The sequence below is a fragment of the Neophocaena asiaeorientalis genome, unplaced genomic scaffold, assembly GCF_003031525.2.
Source record: "Neophocaena asiaeorientalis asiaeorientalis breed wild unplaced genomic scaffold, Neophocaena_asiaeorientalis_V1.1 scaffold14, whole genome shotgun sequence".
In the NCBI taxonomy this organism is placed as follows: domain Eukaryota; kingdom Metazoa; phylum Chordata; class Mammalia; order Artiodactyla; family Phocoenidae; genus Neophocaena; species Neophocaena asiaeorientalis.
This window is the reverse complement of record NW_020175192.1, coordinates 374426-388205: the sequence shown is the minus strand read 5'-3', so window position 1 is coordinate 388205 and position 13780 is coordinate 374426. Positions and strand designations below refer to the sequence as shown.

The 13780-nt window shown below is 39.3% G+C and overlaps 1 protein-coding gene across 2 annotated transcripts in view; it reads left to right on the top strand.

Annotated features, from left to right (window-relative positions):
* PSD3 (pleckstrin and Sec7 domain containing 3) overlaps positions 1 to 13780 on the top strand; it is a 557682-nt gene that overhangs the window by 298072 nt on the left and 245830 nt on the right. The window lies entirely within an intron of this gene.

Genomic DNA, 13780 nt, shown 5'->3' with positions numbered 1-13780 from the left:
CTGTATGTCTCCCTGCTCTGTGCGTTCTCCAAATAGAGAGCCCTGGGTCAGAAGGCTCATCGGTTTAACGGTCTTGCCCGTCAGTTTTTATAGATTCTTGACTGTGTTATCCTGGGGATCTCTTCCACCCAGTCTCATCAGGGGCAGATTCTAAGAACTAGTGAGAGTGTTGGCATGTATGCATATGCATGTTTCTGAAGTGCTTTGTAGAACAATCTTTAAAAATTTTCTTGATCATCCTCTATCTCATGCTCCAAGTGTAGCACCTTGCTTCTTTGCCTTTCTGTTTCCCAAGTTTTTTTCTTCTGAGTTTCCTATGAACCTCTATTCTTGATTTTAACAGAAAAGCTACATTTGAATCTTTAGTCCAGTTTGCTTTCCATTTCTAACTTTGGTTAGAAATGGTACATTACATGTTGGAAGAGACTTCGGGACTTTGGGTGTGACTACCAGTTATTTACATGTCTAGAGGGGAAGTAGCCATTTCATAATATATTTACATGAAAGAAGAGAAGAAACAATAGGAAATAAGAGAAAAGGAGCCAGTGAAACGTGGCATAGGAGCACACTGGGTGAAGTCAGTCAGTTATTGGCTGCACAATAATATCATTTTGAAGAGCTCCAGACTGAATATTTTTGGCAATGAAACATGAAACCCATGTTTTCTATCCGAGCTTCCTTATTGCCCCCTACCATGTGATACTCAGACAATGGTCTCCTTAATATTTTTATCCTGGTCATGGTTAGGTTTATATTTTTTTTTCCTTGAGCAGCAGTTGAATTCAGTAGGTACCAACAAGAATTACAAGAAAAATAAGCCAAATAATCGAATTTAGGAGTTTTTACATCATCTTAATTATAGAGAGGACAAACAAGAAAACACCCAAGTCTTTCAAAATGATTTTAATATAACTAAAAAACAAAACTGAATACATTTTGCAGAGTATTTTAAAACATACCTTCTCCTAAATCAGCTTAAATACACAGGTAGCTTTAAGAATAAAGCAAGGTAAATAATCTTGCTCTTGGTAAGTCAATGACATGTCCCCCTTTCAGGCTATTGCTTATGATTATATGTTTGGCTTCAGAGTATTTTTCAGAAATTTAATTTTTTTTTAGAAATTGTTTGCTTCCATCTTTCTTACTTGGGAATTTATTAACTCTGAAATTAGTTGCAGTCTCTTAAGGGAGACCAAAAGTTTTTTCACTCTCTTAGGTTTGTAGTTAATGGTGAAGTGTGTGTGTTGGGGGCTTAGGGGGTGTGGGGTAAGGGGGAGTAGTAATTAAATTGAAATAGTGTAAATCAGTGTGCCTGGCTTAGTGGAATTCACATGATTCATTCCACGAGTGGAATGATAATAGTGAATTAAATTGTTACATATTCCAATTCAAGAACATGGTATATTTTTCCATCTGTGTGTGTCATCTTCAGTTTCTTTCATTAGTGTCTTAGAGTCTTTGGAATACAGGTCTTTTGCCTCCTTAGGTAGGTTTATTCCTAGGTATTTTATTCTTTTTGATGCGATGGTAAATGGGATTATTTCCTTAATTTCTCTTTCTGATCTTTTGTTGTTAGTGTATAGAAATGCAACAGGTTTCTGTATATTGATTTTGTATCCTGCAACTTTACCAAATTCATTGATGAGCTCTAGTAGTTTTCTGGTGGCATCTTTAGGATTTTCTATGTATAGTATCATGTCATCTGCAGACAGTGACAGTTTTACTTCTTCCTTTACAATTTGGATTCCTTTTATTTCTTTTTCTTGTCTGATTGCTGTGGCGAGGACTGTGTTGAATAAAAGCGGCAAGAGTGGCCATCTTTGTCTTTTTCCTGATCTTAGAGGAAATGCTTTCAGCTTTTCACCTTTGAGTATGATGTTAGCTGTGGGTTTGTCATATATGGCATGGCCTTTAGTATGTTGAGGTTTGTTCCCTCTATGCCCATTTTCTGGAGAGTTTTTATCACAAATGGATGTTGAATTTCATCAGAAGCTTTTTCTGCATCTATTGTGATGATCATATGGTTTTTATTCTTCAGTTTGTTAATGTGGTGTATCACATTGATTGATTTGTGAGTAATTGAAAAATCCTTGCATCCCTGGGATAAGTCCCACTTGATCATGGTATGTGATTTTTTTAATATATTATTGGATCTGGTTTGCTAGTATTTTGTTGAGGATTTTTGCACCTATGTTCATCAGTGATATTGGCCTGTAATTTTCTTTTTTAATCAATATTGTTAAAACGGCCATGCTACCCGAGGCAATCTACAGATTCAGTGCAATCCCTATCAAAATAATAACAGCATTTTTTTTCACAGAACTAGAAGAAATAATTTTAAAATTTATATGGAAACACGAAAGACCCCGCATAGCCAAAACAATCTCGAGAAAGAAGAGGAGAACTGGGGGAATCACATTCCCTGACTTCAGACTATACAACAAAGCTACAGTAATCGAAAAAGTATGGTACTGGTGCAAAAACAGATACATAGGTCAGTGGAACAGATTAGAGAGCCCAGAAATAAACCCACACACCTATGGTCAATTAATCTATGACAAAGGAGGCAAGAATATACAGTGGAGAAAAGACAGTCTCTACAATAAGTGGTGCTGGGAAAACTGTACAGCTACATGCAAAAGAATGAAAGTAGAACATTCTCTAACACCATATACAAAAATAAACTCAAAATGGATTAAAGATCTAAATGTAAGACTGGATACTATAAAACTCCTAGAGGAAAACCTAGGCAGAACACTCTTTGACATAAATTGTAACAATATGTTTTTGGATCTGTCTCCTAAAGTAAAGGAAATAAAAGCAAAAATAAGCAAATGGGACCTTTAAACTTTTTCATAGCAAGGGAAACCATTGAGAAAACAAAAAGGCAGTATACTGAATGGGAGAAAATATTTGCAAATGATATTATCAATAAGGGGTTAATACCCAACACATATAAACAGTTCATACAACTCAACATCAAAAAAACTAACAACTTGATTAAAAAAGGGTGGAAGACCTGAATAGACATTTTTCCAAAGAGGACATGCAGATGGCCAGTAGGCACATGAAAAGATGCTTGATATCACTAATCATCAGGGAAATGCAAATCAAACTACAATGAGATAACACCTCACACCTGTCAGAATGGCTGTCATCAAAAAGAACACAAATAACAAATGTTGGCAAGTGTGTGGAGAAAAGGGAGCCCTTTGTACATTGTTAGTTGGAATGTAAATTGGTGTAGCCACTGTGGAAAACAGTAGAGGGGTTTCTCAAAAAACTAAAATTAGAACTACCATATGACCCAGCACATCCACTCCTGAGTATATATTTAAAAAAAAACAAAAACACTAATTTGAAAAGATACATGTACCTCACCATTCATAGCAGCATTATTTACAATGGCCAAGTTATGGAAGCACCTTAAGTGTCCACCAGCAGATGAATGGATAAAGAATACGATGGAATACTACTGAGCCATAAAAAAGAATGAAATTTTGCCATTTGCAGCAACATGAACAGACTTGGAGAGCGTTACGTTAAAGTGAATAAAGTCAGACAGAGAAAGACAAATCCAAACACTGTATGTTGTATCTAAAAAAGACAACAAAGTAGTGAAAAAAGCGAAAAAAGAAGCAGATTCGGGCTTCCCTGGTGGCGCAGTGGTTGAGAGTCTTCGGGGGTGGGGAGGGCAGGAAATATGGGGGTGGGGAGTGGGAGGTACAAACTGTTGGGTGTAAGAAAGGCTCAAGGATGTATTATACAATATGGGGCATAGAGCCAATATTTGGTAATAACTACCAATGGAAAGGAACCTTAAAAATTATATAAAAAATTTTTTTAGAAAGTTAAAATAATTGTTACATATTCTGTTAGTTAGAATCCCAATAAAATGTTACTATTCAGATGCATTTGTTTTCCTTTGCTTTCCCAAAAAACAGAATTTAGATGTGGTTCATTTAAAAGAAGTTTCTGAAAATGCATGTATCCATTACTTAACATATGTAGTTGGCTGAAACCATTGTATGTTTTGTTTTAAATACAATTTTATTATTTGCTATTCTTAGGGAACAGTAGCTTGTGAAAATGATGGAGAAATTAGCCAGGAGGGTAGCACTTAAACAAACAGATCCAAAACATCAAAAGAGAAAAACACATTTTAAATAAAGGTTAATGTATCTTGTTGGAAAAAGGAAGAAACGTAATTAGGAAATATAAAAATTATACTATGCAGGTTCATAACCATTAGGCTTTTAATCAATTACAGTTGTATATAGGGGTAAGCAAAAAAAAAAAAAATGATTAAACCATTAAAGATGGTTTAACCAGCCATTAAAGATTCAAACAATTTTGTAAAAGCTCTGAAAAGTACCTGTTTGCACGTAGTGACAGCAAGAGCTGTAGGATTTTTCTCAAAAAGAGAGAGCAAAGCTAGCTCAGCTTTCAGAGTTCCACTGACCTATCTAATTTGACCCTTTCAGCTAGGGAGAAGATTAACAGTTTAACACTGACAATTGCCCTATTTTTCTTTCTACCAAAAGGCTGACCCTAAGCAGCATTTCTCCCCCATTTTGCTCTCTCCTCTTTCATCTTTGCTTCCAGTGTTATCAAATTAGGACAAGTATAAATGGGGAAACCTGAGTAAGATCGGGGTTTTCAATGTCAGTACTCTGGTTGTGATATTGTACTGTAGTTTTGCAAATGTTACCATTGGGGGAAGCTCGGTAAAAGGTATAAGAAATCTATTATCTCTTATAACTGCATGTGAATCCACAATTATTTCAATAAAACTTTCAGTGAGAAGGAAGTTCCATTTCTCTCCGTTCAGCCAGAGATTTAGGCATCATATAAGGATGATTTTCATGAAGTTTTCCTACTTTTTCAAACTTTACTGCTCTTTCATTACTCTTTCACAGCAGTGAGTGTCACGATGCTTAAGCTTTAGCTATAATGGTGTAGCAGCATTAAAAACAGTGCTTTTAAGAAAAAGGCAATGGGGAATTATTTTAAAGAGTTGAAAGCCAGAAAGTCACATGAGTCCATTTAAAAAGATTATTATTATTACTCTGGAATCTGTGGAGAATTGTTTGAAAGGAAGTGGGAGTGAAAATGGGGAAGATGGTGAAGAAATGGTTGCAGTTGTCCACGCGAGAAGGGATGGCGGCTAGGACGTGGGTGGCGACAGTAGTAAGGGAATGATTTTAAATTGTTTTGAGATGTTATTAGCATTTATGTTACTAAATTATTTTCCAAGTTGCCCCTCTGTCCCTTCCTATATCACCTGTGTTCTAAACTGCATGAAATAAAGAGCAATAAAAAGTAGGAAGAGCCTGTCTGCTTCTTCTGAGTTAATGCTTGGTCTTTGTGCCACTTTGTGCCTCTGTGAAGCCCTCGGCCTGGCCACGCAGGCTTTTCAGTTTTCTCGTGTGTAACATGGGTAGTAAGGCCTTCCTCCAGGAGTGATTGTGAGGATTGGCAAGTGCATCCCCGTGTTGTCACATGGCTCTCGTCTCTGTGACAGGGTTGTGGGAGTCCTGGGCTCCACACCTGTCCTCTTCTGCTGCTGATGAGTGATGGCGCCTCAGTCATGGTTTCTTGGTTTGTAAAATGAGATATGTGGGCTGTGCCCATAATTTTCAGGTTTTCAGTTCAGGCTCCTTTTAGCCCACAGTATCTGGGGTCATCTTGCCCTGTCCCCACTCCCCACTGGGACCAGAACTCCTTGCTCTGTTTTTTTGTTGTGCTCAAACTTATCATGTACAGTGTCTTCTGAGCAAAATATTTTGTGGCAAAGAATAAGCTGGAAAAACTCTATACGTGGTCTTTACGGATTCTTTCAGTCTAAGTATTAGGAGTGTTCTTAATGTCATTTTTTTTCTTTGTAAACTCAAATCACATCACTCAAGTTTTAACTTTTATGTTATATTTATTGGTTCAGACAAGTATGTATTTAATAGTGAAAGTTCAGATTTAAATTCAAGAAAATTACCTTTGTTGTGTCAGCATTCTCAAAGGATTACTCCTAAAGAATTATATGAGAGGAAGAAACAGGCCACAGTCTGAAAACAGTCTGAATTTTTTATAAATGAAAAGCCTGAAGTGAATTCTCAGAAATACTTGATCTGAGTTATATTTGGAGTTTACAGTTGAAAATAGGAACTGAGGGGTGGTATTTAAGTGTAGCTAAAAAAAGAGCATCAACTGTTGCCTGGAGTAGGTGAGCTCTCTCCAAGAGAAGGTCCTGGAGACCTGGTAGCAACAGTCTCTATGGAGGAAACGGGCTTGAATGCTTATTCTGGTATAAGCAGGAGAGCCTTTTAAGAGAAAAGCTATGTTAGCAGCTTTTTAAGAGAAAAGCTTTAGAGGTTCTGGCTTAAAATATGGAATGTAGCTTTGTTCAGTAAAACGAATCAAGCTGAGGTGTGATGCAGGGTTCGTGGTGTGTTTCTGCTCTGGTTTCCCTGTGGAGAGATCTGGTTGCAGGCTGTTGCTTCCAGTCGCGTGCTGGCCTGGACAGACAATGCTGCTGCTTCTGGTGTGGTTCAGACCTTGAATGGAAGACGGTGACGATGAGGAAGATAATACTTGGAAGCTGCTGAAGGTCTATATCTCGTGTTCATGCTTTAAAACAATCTATTAAAAAGAATTCTCTTAGAACATTTTGACAGAACAGATGCTGCTTGAAGAGTACAAACAGATTTTTAACCAAAAAAAAAAAGAAGAAGAAGAAGAAAAGAAAAGAGTTTGAGTAGGGGAAAGGGGAGGTAGTCATTAAGGGTCCTGTAATGGAGTATTAATGATTCCCAGATAGATTCCATTTTAATTTGATCATAAAGTGCTACAGAATTTCATATTCAGATGCATCCATAGAAGTTAGAATGGCCATATGTTTGGAACATTTTTAAATTTCATAATATAGTCCACCAAGGTTGGTGCTCCTGTCACTCAGGCATGAACATGTGGTATTGATATGAATGTAATGGGTCACATTGTGAATTTAAACTGTCCTCCTTTTGCTTATGATATACCAGATGGGGACAGCAGTGATGGGCTTCTTTTAACAGGCCTGCAATTCAATGGCAAATGAAGTATCACAGCAAATAGTCCATCCTAAACACAGGGTTTACCTGTCCATTGAGGACACAGAGACACAGATTTTAATTTAAAGGCATTTGTAGCTGCACAGTACAGAATTTCACAAAGGAAAACAATTTGTTTTGTGGTTGTATTAATGCTTCACTTATGTAAAGGTCAGTTGTCTGGAAAAGACTCAGAAGTTGAAAACACAAAAAAATTAAAAGTAACTCTGAAGAGCCAGAATAAATGGGTGTTATACAGAGTCTGTGTAACAAACCTTACAAATTTTACTCAGACCCTCATTTATGGTCTATTTTCAATAATAACCAGAATTGTTACTTCTTCAAAATTTTGGCCTAATCTTCCTCCCTGGCGTATCCTAAGCCAATGGCCACTTAGATGCCATTATACAGACAGCTGCCTAAAACCGCGCGCTGTACCTGCCACTGCTCATCTCAGAGTCAGCTCACCTTTTCTAAAACAAATTTAATAAAACACAGTATTCAGGTTGTTATTTAAATTTTTAAATTGAACTTATTTTGAAGAAACAATTGTTTTCCCAGTTTAGCCAGGAATTAAAAGGATAATGTTGCATGGAGTGCTGTCAGTTGGATAGATGGACCTTAGCAAGAAGTGATTTGATGATGAGGTGAAGAGAAAGAGAAAACTTAAAAAGCCCTGGGTCTCCACATGGAGCAGCTGGAGTTGTTTTGATGAAGGGCAGGCAGAGCTGAGTAGGCAGCAGCTTCTCAGAGTGTGTTACAGCCCAGCGGAGTAATGGATGGACTTAGAGAGCCACCAGGAACGTTACATCATGTTTACTCAGTTTGATTAAGGAGACAGGAGTGTGAAATGATTTGGAAAGGTTGCCAGCAACTATTTTATAAAGGTTTTTCCATTTAAAGAAATTAGCTTCAATCAGAAAATCCACTAATATAGAATACTTCATTTCTCTACCGAAAAACATTCTTGAACTTCATTTTTGGTCAATGTTGGATTTTTATTGTTGCTATTTTAAAGCTTTTTGTTTATTCTAGTTGTTTTAACATTCACCCTCCTCTCACACTTCCCCCAGATAGTGGCATAGTTTTTGTGCTGTAATGCTGCTTTTTCATAAACACCAGGAAACACCTCGCAAGGAGGTATCTCTGGATGGTGCAGTGCACTGTGCCCCTGACCAGTGGAGGCACCTTCTCCTGTGGGTCTTCAGCACCTCACCAGACCACCTGTTGGGAGGCCCCCTCAGCACCTCACCAGACCACCTGTGCGTCCCCTCTGCACCTAATGAGACCACCAGTGGGGAGGTCCCATCCCTTCCCGCTCTTTCCCAGATGAATGAGCTGCTGTGCCTGTCCCCACACACTGCCACGTGAGGATGACCACCACGGACGCCACACCTACTCCTGGGGCAAGTCATTTCACCACAGGGTCTCTTAATGCTGGAAGCAACCGGAAGCATTTATTCCTTGAGAGTGCAACATAGATAAGTTGTTACTCTTCTTCCCCTCTTTTTCTTTCTTTTTCTTTCACTTCCAGAAACACAAGTCAAAGGTAAATCTCTATACCCAAAATATTACCTTGAAGGGTTATTTGCATTTCAGGTTTTTAGTCATATGTTGTAGACTTGGGCAAAAAAGTCATCTTTGGAAAGGGTCATGGATTCTGAGATGCCTGACATTGGATTAGATGGTATTGCTTGTCATTTGCGTGTGACCTCCTCCCTGCCCCTATTCTTAAGGGCGGGGACTATGTCTTGCCCTTATACCTAGTATAATTCCAGGACAAATCAGATATTCAACAAATAATTTGTGAAAGAAATGATTGCAGTTTTATATAAAACCCAGTACTGTGATTTCTGACCATGTGAAAACACCATGTGACCACTTGATGTTGTATGCAGAACTGTCAATGTATACATACAACCATCTTTTCTTGTCTTTTATTTTTTTGGGGGGGGGAATCCATAGTTTTAATCAGATTTTCAGAAGGATCTTTGTTCCCCCCAAATATTGATAGCTATAGACCTAGGACTCTCCCAGAGTGTAGACTTGTACCTTGTTGTTTCAATTAAAATAAACAAAATATTTAGGAGAAAGGATTTTTCTTTCCCGTCTGTACTTTATTCATTCATTGAGGCCCTGATATGCGCCCAGTCTCTGTGCTGGATTCATGGGTGCAGCCCTTAATAAGACAGACACAGGCCATGCCCTCTTGGAAATTAGAATTGGCAGAGAAAACAAATATTGAACCCATGATTACGCAGATCATGAAATGCTTTACTCAAAATTACACACTTACTGTGTTTAGTTACGGAGGGCAGACTTAGTAGATTTGCTATATATGGCGAAAGTCAGAAGCTGGATCAAGGTGAAATCTGAGATGACTTCATTGGCATCAGCTCTCCTTTGCTGCTTGGGTTTAGCTGCCATGTGGAAATTGGCGGCATTTGGCACCTCGGGGGTCATGGACAGTCAGGCCTCTGTACGTGTTTCTTGAGCACTACCTCTACGGTCAGCGCCTTAACGTTTGTGGGTGAAAAGCCTTGGGACGCGAAGAGGGAGAGGCCGGCGGGTTGCGGGGGTGTGGTTTTGCCCGAATCAAAGATGGCCGCCGCGAGTGCAGCCCCGCGCAGTTTCACGTCAGGTTCTGGAGCTGGGGGAGCCTTCGGGTTGCCCTCAGCGCCTCTTCACGAAGCTGGCGTAAGGCAAAGAGGCGCCTCTGTATAGAGGCTAGGTGGGGGCCGCTACACTCTGGGCAGGGGCCGCGTCCACGCCTCCGCTCCTAGCTGCTGACCTGGCGGCCTTGCGAGTGTAAGTGGAGAGAGGCTTTGAGGCAGGCGTCTGTGCTCCCAGTGCGTCCCCGTTTCCTCAGCTTCCTTGACTTTAGGAGTGAAATGTGAGACTAGGCCCTGGTTCCCCCGACATTGCCCTCGCGCTGTCACTTTCCGGTGGCCAGACACAGCCAGGAGGTCGGCGGCTGCAGCTTCCACTGCGGACTCTCCACGGTCACACTCATATTGGCTCACCGTGTTGGTGCCCGGCTCGGTCCTCCTGGCACTCACACTCTAGTTGCGGAACTGAATGGACACACGTGAACTGTTGGGTATCAGTTAAAGAGTAATTAAAGGTTAAAAGGTGTGGTCTCGTACTGTTAATTAGCAGTGAATGTCGCTTGGCCGTTGGAGCCATCCCCAAATATTTTCTAGCGAAAGTAGCCTCGTATTGCTCAGAACAACCTTTTGTACCTTTCATAAAAACTAATCGCTGCCTTCGTTGTATATAGATCATGCACACGTATTATCTTTCCTGTTAAACTGCATGTTATGGAATATATACATATGTAGCTATCGTGAGCCCGCACGAGAATGTTCATAGCAGCATTGCTTATATTAGTGAAACAGTTTAAATGTCCACTTACAGGAGAATGGATGAACAAGTTACATTATTGGACAAATTGCCGTACACAGAATGCTAAAAGATGGAAATTAATGAACTAAAACTATTAGTAATATTGATTTAGAGTTCATTAACATAATATTGAGAAAAAAAGCAACTTACAGAAAGAGGTATATGGTATACCATAGATAAATAAATGTTTAAAAACAAAAAAAAAAGGTGAAATCTGATAGGATTCATGAGTTCCTGCTCTGCTAAAGACTGTGCTAAGTATATTGGGGGAAGCAAGGATGAGTAAGATGTGCAACCAGCCTTGGAGAAATTCTTAATCTAGTCTAGTGGTTCTCAACTCTGGCTACACATTAAGATCATTTGAGACGAGGGGAGAAAAAGTAGGCGACTGACATTCTCACTCAGGTAGGAACTCTTAAAATGGTATAGACACTTTGGAGAAAGGTCTTTAACTAAACATACATTTACCCTATGATCCAGCAGTTCAAGAGGAATGAAAGCACGTCACAAGAATATTCATAACAGCTTTATTCATAATAGCCCCAAACTGTAAACAACCCAGATATCCATCAGCTGGGAATGGATAAACTATGGTATAGCCTTACAGTGTGATAATCAGTAGAAAGGAGTGGAGTACCAATATACACAACATCATGGAGAAAGAAACCGTATACCAGTGTATGCAATGCATGATTTTGTTATATGGAATCCTAGTATAGGCAAAACTAATGTACGGTGGAAAATAAAAATCAGAACCATGGTTTACGCTGGGGATGTGAGGATGGGAATTACCTGGAAATGAGCTTGCAGGAACTTTCTGAGGTGATGCTAATATTAAAAAATGTTGGGAAAAGTGTCACTTGCAGAGCTATAAATAAAAATTCGATGTTTTCTTCCTGCTCTCCCCTCTTCTCCCTCAGAAATTTTAACTGGGAATGGGGTCCATATGCATTTTAAAAGCTCCTCCGATGATTCTTATGTCCACTGAGATTTGAACTGTTAAATAGGATAAAGTACAAAAGAAAGCTGTTGTTAACAAATTACCACAAATTTAAACAACACAGATTGATTATCTTACTATTTTGTAGGTCAGAGGTTTGGGTTGGCCTGGATTCTTCTGTTCTGGGTTTCACAAGAACAAAATCAAAGTGCAGGTAGGCCTGTGTTTCTTTCTGGGAACTCTGAGGGTGAATCTACTTACAAGTTCATTCAGGTTGTTGGCAGAAACCAGTTCCATGTGGTCGTAGGACTGAGGTCACTGTTTCCATGTTGGCTGGGGGTCATTCTCAGTTTCTAGAGGCCACCCACATTCCTCGGCTTCTGGACTCTTTCCTACATCTTCAGACCCAGCAATGATGGGTCAAGTCACTCTTTGTATCTCTGTCACCACAGCTTTCACCTCATTGTTCCTCTGTTCTCTTCTTTTGGCACATCTCCTGAGTGACCGTTCTGCCTTCTTCTTTGCTTTGAAGAGCTTACCCACCCGGGTAATCCAGAATACTCATCTTATGTTAAGGTCAGCTGATTAGTAACCTTAATCTACCTGCAGAGTTCTATCGCAGTAGCACCTAGATGGACGTTTAGCTAAATAACCAAGGAACGAGAATGCTGGCAGGATGGCGTCTTTAGCATTTTGCCTACAGTAGAGAGTTACATGGAAAATGCTGGGGTTTCAGAATAAAGAGAAAAGACTTTCAACAGGAGAGCCTCCAGGGAGCCTCTTTCGAGGAGGTGGCGTTTAGTCACTCAAGGCAGTTCTAATGGATACTGCAGAGCCAGAATAGGAGAAAGAACTGGAGGTGGGCTAATAGTTTGAGTGCCAGCGTGGAGAAAGGAAGCGCGACAAAGTGTGATCCCCTCAGAGCAGCCTTTATTCCATAAACGCACTCCGTGTGTGTTAGTTATTATTTACACTGAGTCATTCAGGCCACTGTCAGATTAACATCAGATATTTTTAGATCAAAGTAGAAAAATAGGAGGAATGTCAAAAAGTTACCCACTTAATGGGTAGAAATATTTTTAAAAGGACTGGGGGAATTTCATAATGTGATTTATCTATCACCTTCTGTCTGGCTGTTAGAACCCAGTAGAATTACATGTGAAAGTCCAAAAAGTTATTTAAGTATTTCCAAGCATTTTAAAACTCCATATCTACTGATGAAAACCAGAGAATGTGGCCTTCCTTTATATGCCCCCACAGTATGTACCTCTCTGACCATTTTTAGTGGACTTTGTACCCTAAAGTACAAAGCTTGGGTGGATGATGACATCAGTACCATTGCAGCTTCTGTGGAGAGATGCTGTGGCCTAGTGGCATCTATCTAAAAACTGCAACCTTATCAACTGATTTTTATAATAATCCACATAAAGGAAAAATGCTTTTTGTAAGCATTAACTACTCTATACCACTTATCTTCTTTTTTACTTTATTTATAAGCTGTTAGAAAGGATTGTGTATACATTTTTATTTTGAAAGGCAGGCATGCATCTCTACAAAAAGTCTTAACAATACTTCCTGCCAACCTTTTAAAAATACAAAGGTTTTAACTGCCTGTGGTCATTTTTATTCACCCTTCTAAAGGATGTGTACATAAAGGCTAAAATACTGAAATCAGCAAGCTAGTTATTTTATTTTATTTTTTTTTTAGCTAAAGCTGGATATGAGAAATAGAGTTCAAAAGGGAAGGCTTGGTGGCAAAAAGCTGAGGCGTCTTTTAATGAGGATCAACAAATTACGCTTTTCTTTGATGACTCGCAGTTTGCTCTTTAAACTTCTGGAGCAACTAAGCATTCCAAACCTGTGAAAGTCTTTCCAAACCTGTCTTCCTATCCCTTGCCAGGGTTTGTTTTCCTTCCTTCTCTTCCCACCTTGCACCCACCCCTGAAGAGTTGGTCATGATGATCAGAGGCCTGCTAAAGGAAGCCCATCCTTTCTTGGAGTTGCTTTGTGCGTTCTGAGTAAGTAGTGAATAGGCAACTCGACAGCAGTTGACTGAGCTGTCTGCACCCGCACAGGAAGCCCTGCTTCCTTCACCATGCTGCCATCCTGCCATGATCCCTGCTGCCTGGTGTTCTGGTTAAAGCTTTGTACTTTCATATTCAAAGATACTGGGAACTGTTTCTGATTTCATCTTTTTCCATTCATTTTCCCACCTTAATATGCTAAAATATATTTTCTGATAGCTCTAAGAGATTGCTGTTGTTTCACTTATTTTTTCCTCTTCATATTTCCACAATGCTGTTGACTTTGAGGATATATATATATATATATATATTTTTTTTTTTTTTTTTTT